This window comes from Macaca fascicularis, chromosome 20, assembly GCF_037993035.2.
Source record: "Macaca fascicularis isolate 582-1 chromosome 20, T2T-MFA8v1.1".
Classification (NCBI taxonomy): Eukaryota; Metazoa; Chordata; class Mammalia; order Primates; family Cercopithecidae; genus Macaca; species Macaca fascicularis.
This window is the reverse complement of record NC_088394.1, coordinates 51,361,978-51,385,559: the sequence shown is the minus strand read 5'-3', so window position 1 is coordinate 51,385,559 and position 23,582 is coordinate 51,361,978. Positions and strand designations below refer to the sequence as shown.

At 42.1% G+C, this 23,582-nt stretch overlaps 1 long non-coding RNA gene across 1 annotated transcript; it reads right to left on the bottom strand.

The window, feature by feature from the left end:
• Positions 1-2,868: 2,868 nt before the first annotated feature.
• LOC141409263 (uncharacterized) lies at positions 2,869-3,751 on the bottom strand. The gene is made up of 2 exons (XR_012428837.1): positions 3,454-3,751; positions 2,869-3,373 (listed from the first exon to the last, which is right to left on the bottom strand). It is a non-coding gene; the product is annotated as an uncharacterized lncRNA (long non-coding RNA).
• Positions 3,752-23,582: the final 19,831 nt, after the last annotated feature.

Sequence of the window (23,582 nt, the reverse complement as noted above, 5' to 3'; positions counted from 1 at the left end):
GCAAGAATTCTCAACAGTCTGAAAAGAAGTTGAGGTGGAAATAACTGAATTGGAATCATAGAATCATGGTGTGTTTCAGCCAGAAGAATGTTGGGTTTTAGTAAAAGAATTTTAAAACTAAACATCTAAGCTGGAAGGGGCCTTAAAGTCATCCAGTCAGTCATAGAGTCCCTTTTACTGTAGAAGCACCTCCCAAACCCAAGGACTTGCTGCTTTCAGGGGCTTTTCATTCCTTCTTCCAATTGCTGGGAGCATTTAGATAATCACTCTGCTTTAAATATGTGTTCCCATTGTTTCCTAGTTTTATCCTTGGTGGGGGTCACACAAATAATTCCCAGTCCTTCCTCAAATTGTCATGCCTGTAAATATTTGAGGCCATCTGTGTTTTCTATACACCCCTTTTCTTCTCTAGGACAAGTATCTCTCATACCTCCTGTGATCTGATGTCCATTTCTCTCATCAGCTAATCACTCTGTTCAGATCCGTCCATGTCCCTCTTAAACATATGTTGCCTCAAACTGGATGCAACCTTCCTGTGGTCTGATTAATACAATCACAGTCTTTGTTCCAAAGGCTTCATGTCTATTAATTCATCCTAAGATCACAATGGCTGCTTTCAGAATAAATCATTTACGGTTCCTTTGGTTGCAAGTGATGAACACTCAATTCTAACCAGTTTAAGTAAAAGTGAAAATTTAGTAGATCACATAACTGCAAAGTCAGAGACAGAACTTCAGGTATGGCTGGATCCAGGAGTATGAGCAACATCTGCAATGAGGTAGGCATCTACATAGGTATTTGCTCAACTTTCTAATGTGTTGGCACCATTCACAGGCAAGATAAATCTTAGCCATGTCAAGCTTAAATCATCAAGGTTCTAAGTACATGATAATAAAAGAGAGTGGGCCTCTGTATTAGTTTGCTAGTGCTGTTGTAACAAAGTACCACACCATGAGTGGCCTAATCAACAGAAGTGGATTGTCTTACAGTTCTGGAGTCTGGAAGTCTGAGATCAAGGTTATCAGCAGGGTTGCTTTATTCTGAGGGCTGGGAGGAGGGAGCTGTTTTGGTCTTCCCTGGATTCTGGTGATTTATTGGAAGTCTCTGATATTTCTTGGCTTGTAGAAGTATCACCTCAATCTCTGCCTTCATCTTCATATGGCATTCTCTCTGTGTACACATCTGTTTGTGTCCAAATATCCCCTTTTAATAAGGACACCAGTCATTTTGAACTAGGGGTCCACACTACACTGGTGTGACTTCATCTTAACTAATCCCGTGAACAAGGACCCTGTTTCTAAATAAAGTCACGTTCTGAAGCAGTGGGGGTCAGGACTTCAACATATGAATTTTGTGGGGACACAGCCTCAAACCACAACAGCCCCTTTTATGACAGTGCTACCGTGAACTCCCATGCTTGCATTTTCAGGGCTCAAATATATCACATATCTATCCCTGATCTAATCACTGTGATACCAACACAGCCCAAACCACAAGAACTGATGGTGGGGCTGGAGAAAGGAGGTGATGTTAGGAGAAGATGCATGAATAGATGTCACACATGCAAAACATGAAAAAACCCACACAAGGAAAACTGAGCAATCCAGAACCCATGTCCTGAGACCTGAGCAACAATTAAGGCTCCAGAAACAGGAAACATAAAGAATGCACTTGACTCTATCTCTTTAAAAAGAAATCATTTGTTGTTTGTTGTCATGAATCAAACTAGAAAGTTGAGCTGCCAAACTGTTTTTCGTTCTTACAAGGCATCATGGAAGCCGCTTGGCTCCTGGTAGCTTTGTGTTTTGCATTTATTTCTTTTCATATTGGAAGATTAAAACAATAGCTTCTGGTTATCATCCCACATATTATTGATTAAAATCCTTGCCCGAAGACCTTCCATCTCACTTTTCAGCGTGGTGTGATTTACTTTTCTTTTTACTCCCTGTAACATATGATTAATGCTGATCTCAGGAGTCCCGGTGAGATGAAGCTGGGTGTCAGGTAAGATTTGTCAGCTTGGAAGTATAGATTATTTTATGTTTCTCGAACTTTGTGGCCAAGGGAACACAGCTCTTGATTGTTAAATCCATCCACACTTTCCCCTGGGCTATGAAATGCCAGAAACATTAAATAGCCCACTTAATACATAACCTCATTCTGTATGCTTGACTATTTTGTTTTTAATTTTTCTTCCCTTTCCCGGCTGCTCACATGAAATGGGATCAAAGAAAAAAATTATCCTCACTGGATTTTGTTAAAATATTAATAGGTTAGGGTTGACTGGCTAAATTGAATATCTTTGCTGATCTCACTTGCATGTTTAACTTGTGCTTAGGAAAATATGTTTCCTAGGTGATAACCTTTTATGTACTAGCCTGACTTCATTGAAATGCATAGAGATAAAAATATGTCACGCTCAGCGGCTATGCTATTCTTGTGTGGCACTGTGATTATTCAGATGGTAATTGGCCCCCACCTGTAGACAGCTCCGATTCTGTAGTCAATCATTTCATTTGATGTTAAAATATGTGAAAGTACAATTATATAATTTACATTACAAATCATGTTGAATGCCAGGGGTCTCTGAACCGCTGACAAATGCAAAGGAATCAAGGGTTGCAGGGAGAGAACTCGGGTCAATAAATGAAGTGAATTACACCGGGCGAGGGGTTCAACTTTTCTTATTTATGTCCACAACAAGAGCTTTTGTGCATGTGTCATTGAGAGAGTGCCTATGGCCTTCTCTCAGCACCGCAAATGGCAGCTTTTTAGATGCCTTTCTAAGGATGTCTCCCCCTTTCCTTGCAAAGAATTGCTCCTTGTGGCCTCCCATTAGGTAAAGAAGTAAGGACTTGTCGAGGACGGAAAGGGAAAGCTGATTTATTAAAGCGAAGATGGCATCAAGTCTGGAAGGCTGAAGTAGCCGCTGCATGCAGAATCCAACACAGGTGGGGGTGGTAGCCTTGTAAATTAGGCTTGCAAGTTTCCAAACTCCAGATCTCGGCCATCATACTTGAAACTTGTATGAATAGTGTCAGGAGTCGTGGCTGTTATTTGTCTAGCATTTAATGTGTGCCCAGTACTGGGTTAAATATTTTCCATAGGTTATCCCTTTAACCCTCACAATATCCATGTGAGGTGGGTCTGCTGTCACCCCTTACATATGAAGAATATAAGCACAAGGGGTTCATGGGGCTTGCCCAAGGCTATTTAATAGGAAGCTGGGAAAGTTGAAGTTGGTGACCAAGTCTAGGAAAGTCCTTTTGGTGACCGAGTCTGGGCTGGTGGTCACTCTGTTCTTCTGGATCAGGCATCAGATGCTTAGTGACTACACAGGACCAGGGAAGCGCACAGGACAGAACCTCTCCTTCTGTGGGGTTTACAGGAAAGAAGGTGGGTTGAGGTGGAAGTAGGGATCCTAGGTAAGGGCAACCCAAGTAGGAAACTCACCAGTCATCAGGTTCTCGATGGCGATGCAGTATCCACTGCTGTGATGTAGAGTCCAGCCCCAGGGCTTACAGATGAGCAGGTTTTCAAGCCCTCCTGTAGGCCAGTAGAGGAGGCATGCTTTTTTCTCCCATGTTTGCATAATACTCCTGGCATGGGAGCCATCCAGGCCCTCTCACCCTCGTTCTCTGCCACATTCCACAGCAGCTGGGCTGGGCAGTCCATGGGGCCTCTGACTTCCAGAGTAAGTGAACTACTGGTCCAGATACATGAAAGAAAAAGCTCTACTTCCCCTAAAAGTGATTTCGAACACCAAGGGCTGGGTTCTTTTCGGATGTGGACACCTGATCCTTGAAATGTGCTGGGAATTCTGCCATGCTGGCTAAGAAGTGCTGCTTTGCTGCCAATGCCCCTCGCATGGCCACGAGCTGGCTTCTGAGCAACCTCTCCTGGAAGTCCTCATGAAGAGCACATGATGGACTACATCCCCACAGCAGGTGCCAACCTGAGTCAGTCACCATCATGATTTCCGCCATATAGCGTCCTCCTCTTCTCCTAATCACTTAGCACAATCGTTAAGAGCACAGAGTCTGGAAACAAATGCCTAGGTTCAAATCTCTGCTCTGCTGTCTGCCGGCTGTGAGATCTAGCACAAGTTCATCTCTGTGCCTCAGTTTCCTCATTTGCAAGCAAAATAAACAATAGTGCCTGCCATACTGCCTTATTATAATGATTAAGAGTTAAAACACAGAGCACTTAGAACAATGCCTGATACATAAGGTTACATGGCAGTGTTAAAAATTATTTTTTTCTTAAATGAGAATTATCTTTTTTACCAGTTATATAACATATGAAGTTAAATTCATTTATAATAAACCTTAAAATAAACAATATAACTACTAAATATTGTTTTGAATTCTGTTCATGGGTCACAAGGGGTCTGGATACCGCACTCTGGGAAGCCCCAAAGAGTCAAGGTCAAAGCTCTTGCCCTGGCATTCCAAACCCAGCACACATTGTTCTCCCACAAACAACTGACCAGGTAATTTATGCTCTGTTGATTTGGATACTTCCAAAAAAACTCAGTTGTTCTGTTATTTCTTTCCAGAGGCAGCATAGCCTAGCTGTTATGCAACAGGCCTAGAGTCGATGACACGGGTTTGAATCCCAGCTCTGTGCCACCTTAGCTGTGGAATATCAGTTACTCCTCCTCTCTGTGTGTTTCAGCTGTGTCAGCTGTAAAATGGGGATAATAACAGACTCCACCTCCTTAGAGGGATTGCGACAATTAAAGCAGTTAGTTCACGAAAGTTCTTAGCATACTACTTGGCCAAAGTGAAAGTTCCTTAAATGTGAGCTAATTAGGCACTGGTATTACAGTCACATTTATATGTTAAATAGAAGTCATTAAGCCTGCCTATTGGACCAAAGAATGAAACAGCGGCTTTCACGCCCAGGCTCTGGGACTATTTTAGGAGCTCCAGGCGTCTTTCCTCCCCACTGGAGACTGTGCTGCAGAGAGCTGGAGATGTGCGGAGGCTGACCCAGGATCCAGAGGACCATTTCTCCACTCAGTCAAAAGTCCAGCAGCAGAAATCACCCACTTGGTGAATGAGCCAGACACCCTGGCCAGGGAAAATTTCCCAGACATTTTCCAGATACTCATTTTGAAAGCGAATTGAGACATTATCTTTAATTAAAGTGGCAATCTGCCCCCATGAGTTTCCCTGTCCCTAGATGCTTAAATAATGGCTTCTGTTTGGTTCCCTCTCTGCCTTCTCTTCCTCCTATTAATTTCAAGCCCATCAGAGGGCCAGTTTACTAAATTGGTTTTAATGGAAATTTAGCCAACATGAATAATAATGAAATGTAAAATTATTCCTTAGCTAATGAACAGCCAGCGGCTTTGGGGTTAATTGTTTGCTTCTGGTGTCAGCTTATTTACATTGAAATAGAATTGTAATAGGACTCTAAACTAAAACTGTTTCATCTCCTTGATCATCACTTACCTTAGGGTTTATTCTTTATCATTAGTCATTGTTTAGTAATCGCTCCCACTTTGGATTCACTTGTGAATTAATTAATTACCTAGTTAAACTTGAGCACTTTTTTTTCTTTAAAAAATAGAAAACCTCTTTTCTCACCTTGTTATCTACAGATGGTACTGTGAAGGAAATATTAACACTAGGTACTGACAGTGATATTTCCTGCTAGTATTGTGCTTTTGTTCTAACAATAGTCACATGTACTGTTTTAGTCATTTCAAGGCTGCTATAACAATTTATCGCAGACTGGGTTGCTTGAAAAATCAAACATTTATTTCTCACATTTCTGGAGGCTAAGTCCAAGATTCGGGTGGTGCTGGAAGATCTGGTGTCTGGTGAGGGCCTGTGTCCTGATTTGCAGATGGCTGTCTTCTTGTGTCCCCTCATATGCCAGGGAGAGGGAGAATGCGCGCTCTCTGTTTCTTTGTCTCTTGTCAGGGCACTAATCCCACTCATGAGGACTCTGTCCTCATGACCTAATTACCTCTCAAAAGCCCCACCTCTACATACCATCACACTGGGGGTCAGAATTTCAACATAAGAATTTTGGGGGGATACTAACACTCAGAGCATAGCACACACAGAAATGCCTTCTCCACTGGTCTTTCTGCTGACCAGTCATTCTGACCTGCTGTGAATCCAAGGAGCTCTCACAACAATCATGGCTACTGATGGCCTCTGGACAGCTCCATGGATTCCCTGGGCTGCCTCTAGACATAGGGTGAAGGAGCAGGCAACAGAGATGCTGTCCATCTCCAGAAACACATCTTCCTTCCCTAGGACTCAGTGTCCCCATTTTAAAAGGTGAAGAGTTAGAGTAATGCTTCTTCTCAAACTTGTGAAGGTTCTTCAGGAGTTACTTCTGCAAATATTGGTAGATCAGTGAGATATGGGGGAAAGGGAATCATTCATCCAAATAGCTCTTCCCTCTGTCACAGATAGGTTCTCTGTGTGAGCTTTGATTTGGAAAAATAAGGGGGAAAGCGTTATTATACTCTTATATATATATATATGGTTTAAACTATGGACAAGATTCAAGGTTCCCAAATTTGGCTACATGAAAATCATTCAGGCACTGATTTCTTGGCTATAACACCAAAAGCTTAGGTAACAAAAGAAAAAATGGAAAAGTTGGATTAAATCAAAATTTAAAACTTCTGTGCATAAAAGGACACAAGCAATAAAGTGAAAAGGGAACCTATGGAATGTGAGAGTATATTTATAAATTAAGCATTTGATAAGGAATTGATATCCAGAATATATAAAGAACTCCGACAGCTCAACAACAATAAACAAACAGCCTGATACAAAAATGGACAAAGGACCTGAACAGATATTTCTCCAAAAAAGATACAAATGGTTAATACACACATAAAAAGAAGCTCAACATCCCTAATCATTAGGGAAATGCAAATCAAAACCATGTGAGATGCCACTTCACACCCATTAGGATGCTTAGTATCAAGAAAAAACAAACAAACAAACAAAACTAGGAAAATAACATGTCTTGGCTAGGATATAGATAAATTAGAACCCTTACTGGGGGGAGTGTACATTGGAGCAGCTGCTATGGAAAACAGTATGGTGTTTCCCCCCATAATTAAAAATACAATTACCTTATGATCAATCAATTCCACTTCTGGGTAAGTATCCAAAAGAATGGATACCAGGGACTCAGAGAGGTTTTGGTACACTGTATTAGTCCATTTTCACACTGCTGATAAAGACAGGGCAATTTACAAAGAAAAGAGGTTCAATGGGCTTACAGTTCCACATGGCTGGGGAGGCCCCATCATCATGGCAGAAGGCAAGAAGGAGTAACTCACATCTTGCATGTATGGCGGGAGGCAAAGAGAAAGAACTTGTGCAGGGAAACTCCCCCTTATAATCAGATCTTATGAGACCCACCTACCACCACGAGAACACCATGGGAAATACCTTCCCCCGTGATCCAGTTACCTCCTACCAGGTCCCTCCCATAACACAAGGGAATTCAAGATAAGATTTGAGTGGGGACACAGCCAAACCATATCATACACTCATGTTCAACAACAGTGTTATTCACAATAGCCCAAAGCAGGAAACAACCCATGAGTCCATCAGAAAACATTGGTAAACAAAATGTAGTATGTACATACAATGGAATAGTATTTAGCCTTTAAAAGGAAGGAAATTCTTTTTTTTTGTATTTTATTTATTTATTATTATTATACTTTAAGTTCTAGGGTACATGTACCTAACGTACAGGTTTGTTACATATGTATACTTGTGCCATGTTGGTGTGCTGCACCCATCAACTCGTCAGCACCCATCAATTCTAACACGTTTCTACATGGTTGACCTTGAGAACATTATGCTAAGTGAAACAAGCCAGTCACAAAAGGACAACTATGGAATGGCTCCACTTGTATTAGGTACTACCCTGGGTCAAGTCTGGCAAAACAGAGCAGGTGGACTTTCTTCCAAGAATCTAAGGAGAAATTTCAGTGGCTCTGATGAGATTGCCTGTCCATCTCTGAACCAATCACAGAAGGCCAGGCAATGTGATGTTATGATTGGCTCCCATGCTTACAGAATAGGCTGGAATTAACTCCGGTTCACTTCTAGATCCTACTGGAGGTGGAAGAAGTCTCCTCTAGGATATTCGTGTTGAAACATAAGGCCCTCACTAGGGCATCAGTTGGGTCTGAGTTCTCTGGTGGTTGTTCAGCTATTTATGGACTGGACAAGCTGGAATTGAGTATGATTCATTCCACCTAGGCCTGCAGGTATGTTTGTCTGAGAACATATTTACTGAAGGAATTGCAAGTGGCCTCCATGAACTCTTCCAACTTCCAATTTTTCAGTCTGTTCCTTATATTTGCCTTTCCTTTGCAGACTGAAAAATTTGCTGCCTGGTTCAGGATTCTGAGAAGGCCCTGGACTGGCCCAGGAGGGATTTAAGTCGGGTCCTGGATTTTCTGCTGACTTCCTGCATGCCTTAGAATGAGGCAGTGCGCTCAGTTGCTTTTCTGTTCAATAAGAGGTTTGAACCAGATGACTTCCAAAGTTCCCTCTCATCTCTAAGGTTTTATGATGTTATGAATGACCACTTGAGAATCAACTTTGGGATTGATAGCAGAAAGGGGGAGGGCACCCAGACATTAAGAGAATGTGTTTAGGATTGAATGTGCCTGAAGAATGGGACAATAATCCCACTCATCCCAATAATCCTACCTGAAAGGATGATTGTGCATATTAAATGATAAAATGCATGAAAAACATTTAGAACAGTGAAACACCAAATAAATTACCAATATATCAATTAGTTCACCTGACACACATTGAGCACCTGCTGTGCTAGGTGCTCTGGGTTATATGAACCATGTCCTACTAATGAATTTGCAAGAGCGTTGGGAAAAAGGTTAAATGGTAGTACAAGATTAAAAAATTTAAAAAGTAGATTGTTTCTAATGACAGGTATTTATATTAGGTTGTTTTAAATTTTTCTTTATTTGGGGAGACCAGGATATTTTTTCAAAATCCTGCTTTGTTTCTTAGTTTTTAAGACTGTGTCTAATTCCTAAAACCCCTGGAGGTGAACTTAACATTGACCACCCTGGAGTTGGCCCACTCCAGTTATATCCATTCTGGAATTCACTAGAGGGCCAAAGGAAAGTGCTTTACCTAACCTCTTACTCCCAAGCAGAACTAGGCTAGATGGCCCAAAGCAAAAGTGAGGATGAGCCCTCTACAAAGCTGCCAGGCCCTGTGAGCTGTAATATCACAGCCTGAAGGGGTCCTAGGCACCTACTTCAACCACCTCATCCTCTAGCTGGGGAAGCTGAGACCCAGAAAAGAGACGGACCCCCAGCATCACTCTGGAATTAATGGTAAAGAGTGCAATTGTGATCTTCTGATTGTCCATTCACCTGTCTTTGTACTGTACTGTACTGAGCACTGATCCCTCCATGGGAGTCTCTGTGCCACCTACTAATCCCCTCTTGTCCTCAGTTGACTTTCCATGCAGCTTTTTTTGTTTGTTTGTTTGTTTGTTTTAAACTTACCATTCCTCAGTCCTGCTGTTTACAACCCTTGCTTATTTGAGTTACACTGAAGGGTAAATTATCCATTGTTGGGGACATTTGCCAGCACTCAAGTGGTCATTCATAACATCATAAAACCTTAGAGATGAGAGGGAACTTTGGAAGTCATCTGGTTCAAACCTCTTATTGAACAGAAAAGCAACTGAGCACACTGCCTCATTCTAAGGCATGCAGGAAGTCAGCAGAAAATCCAGGACCCAACGTAAATCCCTCCTGGGCCAGTCCAGGGCCTTCTCAGAATCCTGAACCAGGCAGCAAGTGTCTGGACTAGTTGGAAGAGATCTTTTAGGCTGGGGGCTTGTGAGTCCCTCAAGGGACCATCCCTGCAGGCAGCACCCGCTATCTCCCACAATGCTCTGCTTCAAATTATGGCCGGCCCTGCCTCTGTTCACAGTCATGGAACTGAAGCGTCCGAACGTTCCCTTAGGAAGTATTTACCAAGTTTACCAGATACTCATAATCATTTTCTCAAAGGGCAGAATTCCTGAGCCCTTTCCTCAGACATTCCAATTCAGTAAATCTCATTTAAAAATGGGGAATCTGTGTGTTCCACAGCACTGAGGTGACTTTAGGATTTGTCCAGCTAAGACACTATTTCTTCTTTCTCCTTCCTTCACTGCAGATGAGATCACTGAATCTCAAAGATAAGAAACACTATTTTCAAGTGTGTCAAAATAGTTCTAGAGTCCACCTAGCTTAAAAAAATAATTTATCCTTCTCTTTAAAAGCCTCAGGGCAGACTCTACAAGGATAACCCTTCTTTTGTCTTTCACGACCTTGACAGCTGAACAGTTCCTTCGCTCGTCTCACCTTCAGATAAGCATTGTCATTTTCCTTTGGCAACAACTGCACAGTCACCCCACCCAAGAATCCTCTATAAAACACCCCCACGCCAGTTCACAGAGACGACTAACAATGCGCTTGGGAACAAAATCTCTCCTAAAATTATAAAACGAAAACATCAGCATCTAAATATATCAACCATGATGAGCCTTCTATTTTTGATCCATTGTTGTAGAGCCTGAGATTCAGAGCTCTTAGTGTGCTAAGCTGAAATTAGACCCTAGATATTAAAAGCAATTAATGTTCCTCTCTTTATTGTTATTTATTTATTTAAGTTTCACAATGCAATTACTTAAGAGGCCTTCAGAAGAAATCCTGAGAATCATTTTCAATCAGCAGAATGAAAATGTCGCCTTTTGTGATTTGGCAAATAAACGATGTGTAGAAATAACTCCCTTATATGTCGCTGTGTACTATTCATTAAGGGCTAATTGCTGTGGTCTCTAAATGAAATACGGCAAACCGTTCCACCTCTGTGCCAGTTTGTTTAAAATCTGCAAAGCTTTATTATTAACACTATTTAATTATGAGAATGTCAGCCATGGAGAATTCCAAACCCACACTTTCCCTTCATCATTAGTAACAGGGCAAAAATGAAACACTTTCGACAATGAAGGGTTCATATTTCAAGCTTATACAGTAGCTGCTAAAAGGCTATACTCAGAAAATCAATTTTATTAAAGTCCTTCGAGCACTAAAGGGACTTGCATGCAACTAAGCAATTTTAAAAACATGTCCATGAGCCGTGACTTTTTGATTCATGTTTTTAGTGGGGTTATTTTTGAGTATTTTCAATATTGTCTCCTTACAGTGGGGTCAGGAGTGATTTGAGGAAGGGGTGAGCAGGAAGAAGGGAACATGTCTTCATAATTATTCCCTGCCTCAATTTCCATCAGACATGGCGATCCAGGCAATCCAGGAAAGAGGTGAGTGACAATGTGAAGAATTTGTGTGGGTGGGGATGGTGGAGGAAGGAGGAGAAGCCAGGAGGACACCATCTTTCCTCTATTATTTTATTTTAGTGGGATTTTTTTTTTCATTTAAACTCTGAAAAATAATAACTAACTATAGCTGTAAGCTACAGATTTGCCAGATAAGGCTCTGGAGCCTGCATGAATCTTCCCTAGCTTCCCAAATCCCACAAACCCTTCCAGAATCATGGTTTGTTCAAATCCCTCCCTTGGCAATTTAGTCATCATTTTCTAGATGACTGTCTTTCTACAGTCATCTATACCACTTACTTTTGTCTTTGAACTTATCTGTTGATGATTTGTGTGTCTTGTCTTCTCAAAAAGGTCTTAAGTGTTTCGAGGGCAGAGACCACGGATCTATTTCCTGGAGCCATGAAGCCAACACCCTCTTTATCTGAACTATTATTTTAATCTTTAATTGCTAGTTAACTTATTGCCTCTCTGTCTCCTCTTCCTGATCTTTTTGCAAGCTCTCTGGTAGCATGCGGCTTATATCACTAGATGTCTAGAATGGTGCTTGGCATACAGCAGGTGCTAAACATACGTTGGTTGAATCTATTGGTGCATTAATAAACTATGAGTCCCTCTGTGGTTCTTATATAACCTGGCCCCATGTTTTCATCCTTAGTAGGTATATAATGATTTATTTCTGTACTAGTATTTTAGTATTATTATCTGGGGACTAACCGGATGGTAGCACAGGAACTAAAGTGTAGGCTCCCAAGTCATTCAGCCTGGGTCTAAATCCTGATGCTGTCTATTTCGAGTCATGTCATCCTCCCAGGACGCATGACGAACCACTTTAAGGAGCGGTCTAGACCTTGAGCTTTTCAGTTCCGACCCTGGTTTACAGTAGTGGTGAGGAAGCTGAGCTTTGTCATCACACAGGCCACGCTTGAATAGGGATTTCCTTCTGTCCCTGTGTGACCTTGGACTCCTTACCTATCCTTTCTAGGCCCTGGTTTCTTTATGGGTAAAATGGAGATGATAAAATTGATTCTGCGGAATTGCTCCAAGGATTAAATGAGATGGCGCATGTGCAGCATGTAGCACTGGATTGGGTACAGGATAAGCTCTATAAATGGACACTATTGGAGACAAGGGCAAGAACATGATGGCTAGTGTTTGTTTGGTGGGTGGCAGAGTTAAGGTTTCAGTGCAGTTTTAGGTTTGAACGTAAAAGTGTACTGGAGAAGCCAGAATATTTGAGTCTAATTCCAACTCTCTGTGGCCCTAGGCAAGCCTTTTCACATCTCAGTTTTGTCCTCTTTGAAATGGGTACACAATCATACTTAGTCTGTTTACAACCCAATGTTATTGTATGGCTAACAGAAAATAACAGATCTAAAAGGAATGTCCCAAGTACTATACACAGTTACTCAGTTTCTATCTAAAATCAGCATTTATTGAGGGCTTGATGCTGGTCCAGCACTTACTGTTGTGATGAAGACATGTGTGAGCCAACCCCCATCCTCCAGGGTAAGGTAAGTCTGATCTTAGTCTAGTAACAAACTTAATGTTTACAGATAACTTATTACAGAGCTGGCACTCTTTCCAGCACTGCAGGTTAACTCATTTAATCCTCAGAACAAGCTGACAGGTCAGGCATCATTTCTCTCCTCATTTATAGATGAGGAAACTAAAGTTCAGAGAGGGGGAGTTATTTGCCCAAGGACACACAGCTAGTACGTGGCAGAGCTGGGATTTAAACCCAAGCAGTCTAGCTGTTGGCTACTCTCAAACTCTTTGTTCCTAGGTAAGCTGCTTCCCTTTCCTGGATTTCTGGCTTCCCTTTCTCAAGATGAGCCTCACAGAGTTCCCCCTTGATCCTTCTGGGATGGAGGAAGGCCTTAGGGACACACAGGGAAGGAGAGAAAAATTGATTTTAACAATGAGGGTGAAGGAAGGCCAAAGGGAACAGGACTCTATTTTAACAAAAACATAAGCATATTTACGTTGTCAAATCATTAATATTTTCATATACACCGCCTTTCCCCGTGTGGATGTTTGCAAAGATCCTCTCCAGTTCAAGTTCAGATAAAAAGCTTCCTATCATCTGGTTTATTTCTTTAATTTTTTTTTAGTTTTACATTTATGTCTTTAATTGGACTGATATTTATTTGGACCTGGAAAGTGAGGTGACGCCTAACCTTGTATTTTCTAAATGGTTAATCAATTTCCGCCCTACAATTTCATTAAATCATTAGTAATTTCCTGACTTATTGGAAATACCTCCTTTATCAAACAAATGAATATGCAAATTTGAGTTGGTTTCTGAACTTCCTCCTCCTTGCGAGTGTCTGCCTACTTGTGTTTCACAATGGCTGTTGCTGGTCAGTTAAAATAAATCAACGCTCAATGCCTGCACATTAATACTATTCCAAACCGCGAACTCGGGATGTGAGGTCGAAGACAGCACGGACCTACTACCATTAGGACATTGCACGCCTGGCGGCCTTCCATCAGAATAGTGCAGTGGTCTATCAAGGCTCTGATTGAAAACACTGTGTTTGCCAATTAGTCATCTGACTTATTTTCCAAATGGTTGGTGGGAGGACTCGACAACCATCACTGTAAAAGACAAGGACAAACAAGTTGGTCAGGTGAAGTGCTAAGAAGGCGAGGCTCTATTTCCTTTTTAAAACCCTTCAGAGGCACTTAGAGATGGTTTTCCATGCTCACTCTCAGTTGACCTATGGTATAGATTTGGGCAAAGGCAGCCACCTTGATATGTGGAAGAAATCCATGTGATTCAGGGGAAACATCCAGTGAGCAAATCTTTGACTCTTTGCTTCAGATTCTGTGCCATGAGCATCCATCCCACAGCAGGTATGCATTGGGAAGCCCAGGAATCCACGTGGTTTTGGGAGCCAGAAGTAGTGCTACATGAAGAGTCCCCATCCACTTTCTGAATAACTTTGGACAGATCATGAATCTGTCTGAATCTCTGTTTCTTCTTCTGTGAGATGGAAATAATAATTCCTGCCCATCTTATATAGCTATGAAGATCAAATGGGATGATGCGTGTGAAAATATAATAGTTTGTAGCCTTGAAACAATTTTTAAAATGATAGTTAAAAGCATTACACCTGGACCATGAATCTTTTCTTTCCAGATGAACTGTTGAAAACCAGATCTTTTTCTTTCCTTACTGATCTAGAAAGGAGTCAGACTGTTCGATACCTTTACAAGTTTAAGCGAGAGTTACAGAATCCTCCAAACCCCAGGCATGAGGAGTGTGTTAGGCAGAGGCCGTTCACTGCTACTGGGTGGATTTCATTTGTATTTCATTTGTATAACAGAAGTTTTTCTACTGAAAAGAGAAAAGGGCAGTATAAAGTAGAAATGCCTTTTTTTTTTTTTTTTGAGATGGTGTCTCGCTCTGTTGCCAGTCTGGAGTGCAGTGGCATGATCCTGGCTCACTGCAACTTCCGCCTCCCGGGTTCAAGCGATTCTCCTGTCTCAGCCTCCCGAGCAGCTGGAACTACAGACACGTGCCACCATGCCCAGCTAATTTTTGTATTTTTAGTAGAGACAGTGTTTTACCATGCTGATCAAGATGGTCTCGATCTCTTGACCTTGTGATCCACCCGTCTCAGCCTCGCAAAGTCTGGGATTACAGGCATGAGCTACCACGCCAGGCCAATGCCCTTTAATTCTTTTAAAAATACTTATTATACATAGAAAACTCTCAGGTGTAGGCACATGGAGATGCAGTGCCTAATGAGCAGCTGGGTTGTGCCCTTCTGTGGAAGTCCATGCAGGTATTAAGTGTCTTTTTGCCACACCATGATTTGAGGTTGTGAATTTCAAAGTAAACTCCTTAAAATAATCATTTCTTCTCAGTATCTTTGCTTCAGTTCCTTTCATTCTCTTTTGAACCCACTCCAGTCGGGCTCCTCTCCACTGAGAAAGCTCTTGTTGAGGTCACCAGTGACTTTCATGTGGCTAAATCCCGTGGTCAAATCTTCCATCTTGCTCAATCTCTTCCTCTTCACTGTGTTAGGCATTGCTGGGCATTGTTGACCATTCCCTTCTTCAGAAAGCACTTTCTTTTTCTTGCCTTCTAGACTATCACATTGCCCTGGAAGTCACCCCAACTCAATAGTAATTCTTTCTTAGTGGGAGGTCTTCTATATCTCCCTAGTCTTTAAATGTTGAAGCATCTCTGGGCTCAGTTCTCAGGCCTCTTCTTTTCCCTCTTCTCTTCTCTTTTTCCTTCCTCTTCCCTCTCTTCTTCTCCCCTTTTCTGTTTTCTTCTCTTATTTATTCATGCCTTTGGTAATTTTCTTCTCTGGCTACTCATCCAGTCTCATGGCTTTAAATACTATTTAAAAATATATCCCTAAACAAGTAAGACTTCTCTCTTGAACTTCAGACTCATACACCCAATTGCCTACTCAGCATCTCCACTTGAGTGTATAAAAGGCATCCAGAATTAAATTCTGACCAACCTGGACCAAGCCACTAATACCTCTTGTTTTGATGACAGCAATGGCCAGCTAATGGGTCTCTCCTTCCCTTCTTACCATGGTCTTTTTTAGAATGAAGAGTCTGAATACTCCTGCAAAAATCTGAATCTGATCATGTCATTCCTCTGATCAAAATCCTCCAATGGTGTCTGCTCTTACTTGGAGGGAAAGTCCGATCTTTACAATGGTCTACAAGACCATAAAAGATCCCCTCCCCATGCTTCTTCAATCTCAGCTTCACCCACTTTCTCCCTCACTTGTGCTGCTCTGGCCAGACTTGCCTTTCTGTCGCTCTTGTTTCAGGCCCTTTGCGCAGCTGTTCCCCTGCCTAGATTGTGAGTCCATCAGATCTCCACACTTGGTTCATACCCTTACTTCCTCCAAGTCTCTGCTCACATGTCACTCAAACATTAAGACCATCCCTGACCACCACTTATAAAATACCAACTCCACCCCTTTCCCTTCACTATCCCCTCTGCCCCATTTTATTGTTCTTTCTTGAGGTTATTACTGACATATATTTGTTTGTGCTGGGCACATAGTAGGTGCTCAAAAATATTTGTTGATTGAATGAATGAATGAGCAAATGAGATGTGGTAAACACAAGTTCCCATGAAAGTGTTCATTGATCTTCTCCTTTCTGAGGTGGAGGGACATCCCCTGGTCCCCAGTCCTCAGTGTCTCATCTTGGAGGGATTTGCTGCATTCCCTGGAACCTCCAAAGGGTGCAGTGGGCGAGCAGAGCTTCACCTAAGCCTTTGAGGTCTGAATCCTGGTGATGGGCATGGCAGGATGGGACGGGCAGCGCCAGGAGTCAGCGGCTGCTGCTTTTCACCTGGGTCAGGGAGAGCAGAGGGGAAGGGTTGAGGCTGGTGCTGGCATGGCAGGTGTTTGGACCTGAGTCCTAAAAAGGAGACAGAGCTACTTCACCAGGGAGACCAGAAACTACACACAGGCTTCCATCATAAACTGCCAAGTTTGCTGTCCTAGGTTTGTAGAGGATTTGTCTGGACTGATGTCCTCCGGGGAAACAGTAATGTGTGTCAACAATTACGCTTTCAAGTCGAAACGCTATCTTTATCACAGGGCACTCAGGCGCTCGCTCCAAGGGTTGTATGAAAGAGAGAGGGGCAATAACAGAGCCAAGAGGCTTCAGGAGGCCTCATTGGGCCTGGGGCAGGAATGGGGGTAGGAGCGAGCATGAGGATCCCCCGCCCAAGCCGTCTGGAGGGAACTCAGCCTGGGCAGCTCACTAGAGACACAAGAACACCCCTGAGCTGGAGCTCAGGAAAGAGGGCCAAGCCACCCAGGGCTGGTTTTACGCTTTTAGTTTTGAGATAGCAATCTTGCAGGAAAATTCCCTGCATTTGTGGAATCATAAATTTTTTAAGGTCTCTTGGCTCCACTTTTAAATTTAGTGCCTGAATAAAACGTTGGCTCGAGCTCCATATTCGATTATTAAAAATCATACTCAGGCCTGGGAGACGAGTATTTACACATCTGCCTGCTCATCTGAAGACCCACATATCAAAATGTGGCTCCTATCAAGGGGCGGCTTCGTGGGAAGGGAGGCGTGCGAGAGCTCTTGAGTGTGGTGTTTGTTAAGTGAGGGAGTTGCACTAGGAAGTCTTTAAAACTCTTTCTTGTTTTATAAAAAACATTTGTAAGTACTGTAGACTACACTTTCACCAAATTCATTGTTTTTTTCCCTTGATTTTTAAGAAATACATAAATGCAAATGGACGGATGTGTGTGTATGTGTGTAAATTGATAAAAGAAAGGTCTGGAAGGGTACAGATTAAATTGATAATAGTAGTTCTTTCTGGAGCTGGACCCAGTGTGGAAGGGAGCAAGGTTAAAGGAGATTTTAACCTTATGCTGTAATGTTTTTCTAGGAATACATAGTCACACATTTGTTCTTGAATTAAAATTATTTTTTAAACTAGTGCACGATCACTATAGAAAATCCAAAGCCCAGAAAAGTGTAAAAACAAAAATAGAAATCAATCATATTTCTCTCACCCTGGAGATGACACTGTTAATATGTTGGCATTTTATCTTAGGGAAAGTTTCCTAATTACCATGTTCACTCACACAAGGTGTTCATGTCAGTGTTACCAGGACGTCGCTTTTATAGGCCGGCAATAGCCTTGGTTTCATTGCCAAAAGTGATGATACATCTTTTTCCCTAAATAAAAATCAACAATAAAATACCCTGGGGAATGAGATGTTGAAAGTGTCCATTTTGGCCCATTTAAAAAACATCTGCACAGTTTATTTTTGGTGGATTATGGATCATAAGAGTTCCAGGCACAAGAAATATTTACCCAAATGACGGGGGAGGGGGGAAATTACTAACAGAAAAGGGAGAGGTGGAAGATGTTGAGATAAGAGGAAAGCTTCTAAGTTCTGTTTTAAAGAAAATTTAGTTGAAATGACAGCTTCCTCCCAATGGCTCTATCAGGCCCACAAAAATGTCATAAAAACCCTTGTAGTTCAGGTATGGCTGGTGTGGTGCACTAGATATATCCCTTTAAAAAGTTTGTAAACAGCTAATCTGTATTTTGGAAACTGTTTTTCCGTGAACTTGAACTTAATTTCAACCACAGCAACGAAGCACATACACACATACACTTTAAAAGCACCAACCTAGAACACATAAACACCATTAACTAGATGAATTATTTTTAATATTAAATGATTCTCAAAATAATTCCCTAAATATGAATGCAATGGTGGTTTTTAACATTTCAAAAAACTATATAGCAACATCCTGAAAGAGATACAGCAAGAACATTTCTGTAAAGAATATGGGAGACTCAGTGGCTTAGTTTCCTTTTTAAAAATAAACAGGTGGTTCTGGGTTACAGGGAGATGGACACAGAATAGCTGCAGAATGGAGGATTCCATATTTAGTAGGAATGAATCAAGAGAAGAACCCTTAAGCAGAACCCCCAGCCGGGGCCCCTGACCCTCACCCAGGCCAATCTTCAGCAATGTCCAGAGGTCAACTCTGCTCCCTGCCCTATCCAGCCTGTGACTGGATCTCTGGCAACCAACTTCCCTCTAGAGGAGGCCCTCAGTGTGTATGTAAGTGGCAGGTAACAGGAGACGCGGTTAAGGTTTCAGGTGGGGGTTCAGGGTCCACACTCGAAAAGTAATTTCTCTGTTGCTTTGCTTTAAACATTGCCTCTGCCATTTTAAGTCATCTCCGTAACAGCTTGACCCTCACAAACATGATTTCCCCACTGGAGAAGCTGGGTCACGAATTAGGAAGACTTGATTCAAACACTAACATCTTCATCCTGAAAACAGACTCTGTAACTCAGGGATGGCAGGGATGTACAGGGCATCTGGTCCCAGCTGCACCCGATGCTTTAATCCTTTGAATGACCTAACCCTTTAGGTACTTTCCACTTAAATGCTTCCATGAGCAGCGAGCCCATTACCAGCTCACATCTGAGAGTCAGTAACTTTTCCTTACACTGAGTTGTAAAATCTACCTCTAAAAGGTCTTCATTCAATAGTCTATGCTGCCAGGTCTGCGTGACAACAGGCTGTCACTTCTTCCTGAAGTCATCCCCTGTGTTTCATCAACTATTCCATGCATGCGTGTTTCCAGGTCTCTGTCTCAAGAGCTCATTGCAGTGCCAATGCCCCGCTTAGCTGTGAAGCCTGGAACCCTGGCTGAATTTGGATATCCACAATTCATCTGTTCAAGGCAAGATCTAACATTTGGAATAGATTGTGTTAATCATGATTGCTTCCATGATAATGGCAGAAAACGACTCAAAAGGGCTCTTGTCAAAATAGGGAGTTGATTGACCCACATCACTAAAAAGTCCCACCAGGGACTTCAGGCATGGCTTGATCTGTGGGCACAATAATGTCCTCAGGACTCAGTCCCATTGTCTACACTTTGCTACTGTCTGTTGGATCCTAGCGTGGCAAGATAATCAGACTTCCAGACCTCCATGCTCCAGACCTCCATGTTCACCATACTGGCCTAGTGGAAGGGAGGGCTCTTGCTCCTGATGGTTTGGGTCAAGGATAGTTTAGGTCAAAAGATTATTGACTCTTATGGGCCTGAATTGCATCATTTGCCCATCCCTGCAAGGACAGCTGAGACCACAAGCTCTGATTGACCAGGCGTGTGTCAAATCCCCACCGGAGAGTCAACATCTCCCAAAACACACGTGAACCAAGAATGGGAAATTGCCAGAGGGAAATGGCAGCCCCATAACTAGAAGGAGGAAGAATGGAAGCTGAGGAGCATGGGGTTAGGCAAAATGAGCCAGAGTCTGTGACACTGGCTGAAGGCACATGGCTCCTGTTCAAGGACTGCAGATGGGACAATGGAGATCTGGAAGAATGTAAAGCATAGCGTGGCGGGTGATCCATCCAGTTCAGGAGTGTCCTCTGCAAGCACAGAGCCAGCTTCCCCCTGGGCTTTTGATAAAAGCTTTTCCTCACACGTTACCCAGCTTTAGCACCATCATTCGCAGCTCTCAGGTTGTTGACACATTGTTTAGAGAAAAGTTGATTTTTACACTTAAATTAGGTTGCTTTGGAAAAAAAAAAAAAAAAAAAAAAGCCTAGCTGCTCTTTCTTTTCTCTCCCCTTTGCCCCATGCCTCCACTTTATTCAAAGACAATATTCCTGGTCTGTGACCCACCAGAGCTTTTGGATACTGAATGTAGATGTTGCGCTTAGGAAATGGAGAGTACAAGCTGCAACAGGGACAGGCCCCAAAGAATTTTGTTATTAGACAGTGGTCAGCACTGGGGGCCTGAGAAGTACCCTGGTGGGATGTGAGAAGAGCCTTCATGGTCAGGAAACTGGAGTCCTACTGGAGTGGCTTTTGCCCTGCATGGAAAAATAGTCTTAAGAACAGGAATGAACATGAATGAGATTGTTTAGTCATCAATGACAGAAGACAGAATGTCAGGACCACAGGGCCATCATGCCTAGATCATACTCTTCCAAGATTTTGATTAGGATACTAAAAGATACCAAAAAGACAAGATGGGAAAAATATTTCAGTAGACACAATGACAAAACATTAGCATTCCAATTACACAGCATCCTCGAATACATTTGTTCAGCTGGGACATATTAGTTGAACTTAGACAAGCACCCCAGTAGAAAAATAGACTTAACCAGGCAGTTCACAAGGAGTAAATACAGATGAAGATTCAACCTTCATTGCAATCAAGGATGCAATATTAAACAACAAGATTCAATCTTTTGGGCCTATCTAAAAAGGCAAAGGCATTTAAAGTGATGATCCCCAGGGTTGGTGAAGATGTGGGCACACACACCTTTATGCTGCTTGGGAGGAAATGAAGTGGTTTAATATTTTGGAGAATAATTTGGAAATTTATATCAAAATCGTCAAAACTATGCATGCCCTTTGTCCCAGCAAATCCATAATGAGGAATTATCCTGAAGAAATTATCAGAATTATTTATAAAGGTTTATTGTAGAAATAACTACTAATGATTTATTGTAATAACAAAAAATCGACAAGTTGAAGTCTCCAGTAACGGGATTTGTTAAACGAACCGTGAAAAATCATATTTTGGAAGATTTTTGTGACATAAGAAATGGTTAACATATACTCAAATTATTAATTTGAGTATTATTATTAATAAATTATGAGATAATGTGAAATTATGAAATAATCCGTGTACCACAAAATATATACATGCATACGTATGGATGTGCATGTATAAATATATGTATGTATGTGTGTATATATGTATATGTATACATTATATAGGCTTGGGGGAAGAAGGGCTGGAAGGATAATCTGTAGAATATTAATTTTCATTCTCTCTAGTTTCAGGGTGTTTTTTGTGTATTTTTCTATATTTTTTGTGTTTTTTGTGTATTTTTCTATATTTTTTATCATAAGAAATGCTAATGATGGCTACTACTTATGGAGGGTTTATCATGTGCCAGACATTGTGATAACTCTTCATATTTATCAGGCGATAAGATAGTAGGTCAATTTACCAGATTATAAATTACATAAAATTATACCCACTTTACAGATGAGGAAACTAAAGTTGTGTCCAAGCAAGGCCCTCGGTCTTCTTGTAGATGATGCCCTGATACCCCAAGGCCCACCGAAAGGGCCTTGTTGTGTGTGGCCTATAGTGCAGGACCAGGAAAGAGAGTGGGAGAGATGTCTGCCTGCCTTCCAGTCCTCCTTCAATATTTAAGGGGTTAAAATGATGTGTGTTCTGGGCCAATTTTTTTTCCCCTTCTTTATCCTAAAAGGAAGCAGCCGAGCACACTGGAAGGAGCACTGTGTAGAATTCCAGGCTTGGTTTACCAGTGTGACCTTGGGCAAGTCTCTTCCTCTCTCTGTGTGTCAGTTTCCTGCTGGGGTTGATTCCACTCTCTCTTGAAAGAGGATCTGCAATAACTCAGGGGCATTACTGGGGCTGGAATAAGCTAATGCTCTTTCTTCAGGTCCCAAATCAAGATATCTATGCCCACTTCAAAACCCTTGGAGCCCTTTGATGTACCAATGCTGAAATCCATTCATTCCTTCACTCATTTTTGCAACAAACTCCTGAGTTCCACTTTCATCTAAATGTTCTTATTCAATGCCCACAAGGGATCTGTTGGGTGGGTATTAAATGGCTTTTTGATTTCTGGAGAGAAATACATTTTTATGTAGCTTCATCAGCCATGGAAGCAGAAAAATCAAAGACAATTAAGATGTTATTGGTGTCCCTATTTTCAAACCCTCCCAACACATTTAATCTGAGAATTAGCCCTTACTTTATTTGTCATCATCCACCAGCCTTTTAGGGAATCCGCTGAGCATTAAGTGAGGTCTGTTTAGCAGCACAGAGGAAGCTGACATTCACAGTCTACAGGTTCAACTCAGCCATGTCCCTGCACGTGGCTGCTACAGGTGTGACTGTGTGTAAGTGTCGGGTGGGAGGAGAGAAGCCTGGGAGAAAAGGCCCCTGTGAATTCACAGGACTCCATGCAAGTGAATGATCCTGTGGCCCCCATGCTGAAAATCCTCCATCAGCTGGCTCTTGAATTTAAACTAAAATTCCAGCTCTTCCCCTGGGGCTCACAGATCTTACCTGAGGAAGCCCTGCCCACCTCTTTGACGGCAGCTCCTGTTCCACACTCCAGCATTCTCAGCTCCAGCACCCTGGCCTTCTTTAGACAGTCCTTGGTGTCCCTTCTGCCTGGAAGGCTCTCCTCCCAGATCGTTACCTACCTGACTCCTTCTGGGATCAACTCAAAGGCAGTGACCTGGTTTGTCTCACTCACTGCTGAGAATCCCAAGCACCTAAAACAATGCTTGGTACATAGTAGACCTTTAGTGAATATTTGATACATGAATAATTTTTCCTAGGAGACATCCCTGAGGTCTGCCTGGAGGAGGGGGCATGTAAGCTGGGCCCTAGATACTAAGCAGCTCTTGGGCCTCTCCTCTCCGGCCTACTTCATGTTTTTTTTTTTTTTTCTTTTTCTTTTTTTTTCCATCTGGACACATACTCTTTCCCAGGATGACCTCATCCATGCAGATACCGGATTTCAGCTGCTATCTTGGTGCAGACTTTCCCCACGATGCTGTCTCGCAGTTCCCTGCCTTCCCCGCTCTTTGTCCCTTCTCAGCTGTCCTATTTCTGGTGCTTAATTACAGTCCTGCTATGCAGACAATGACGATGCCATCATTCT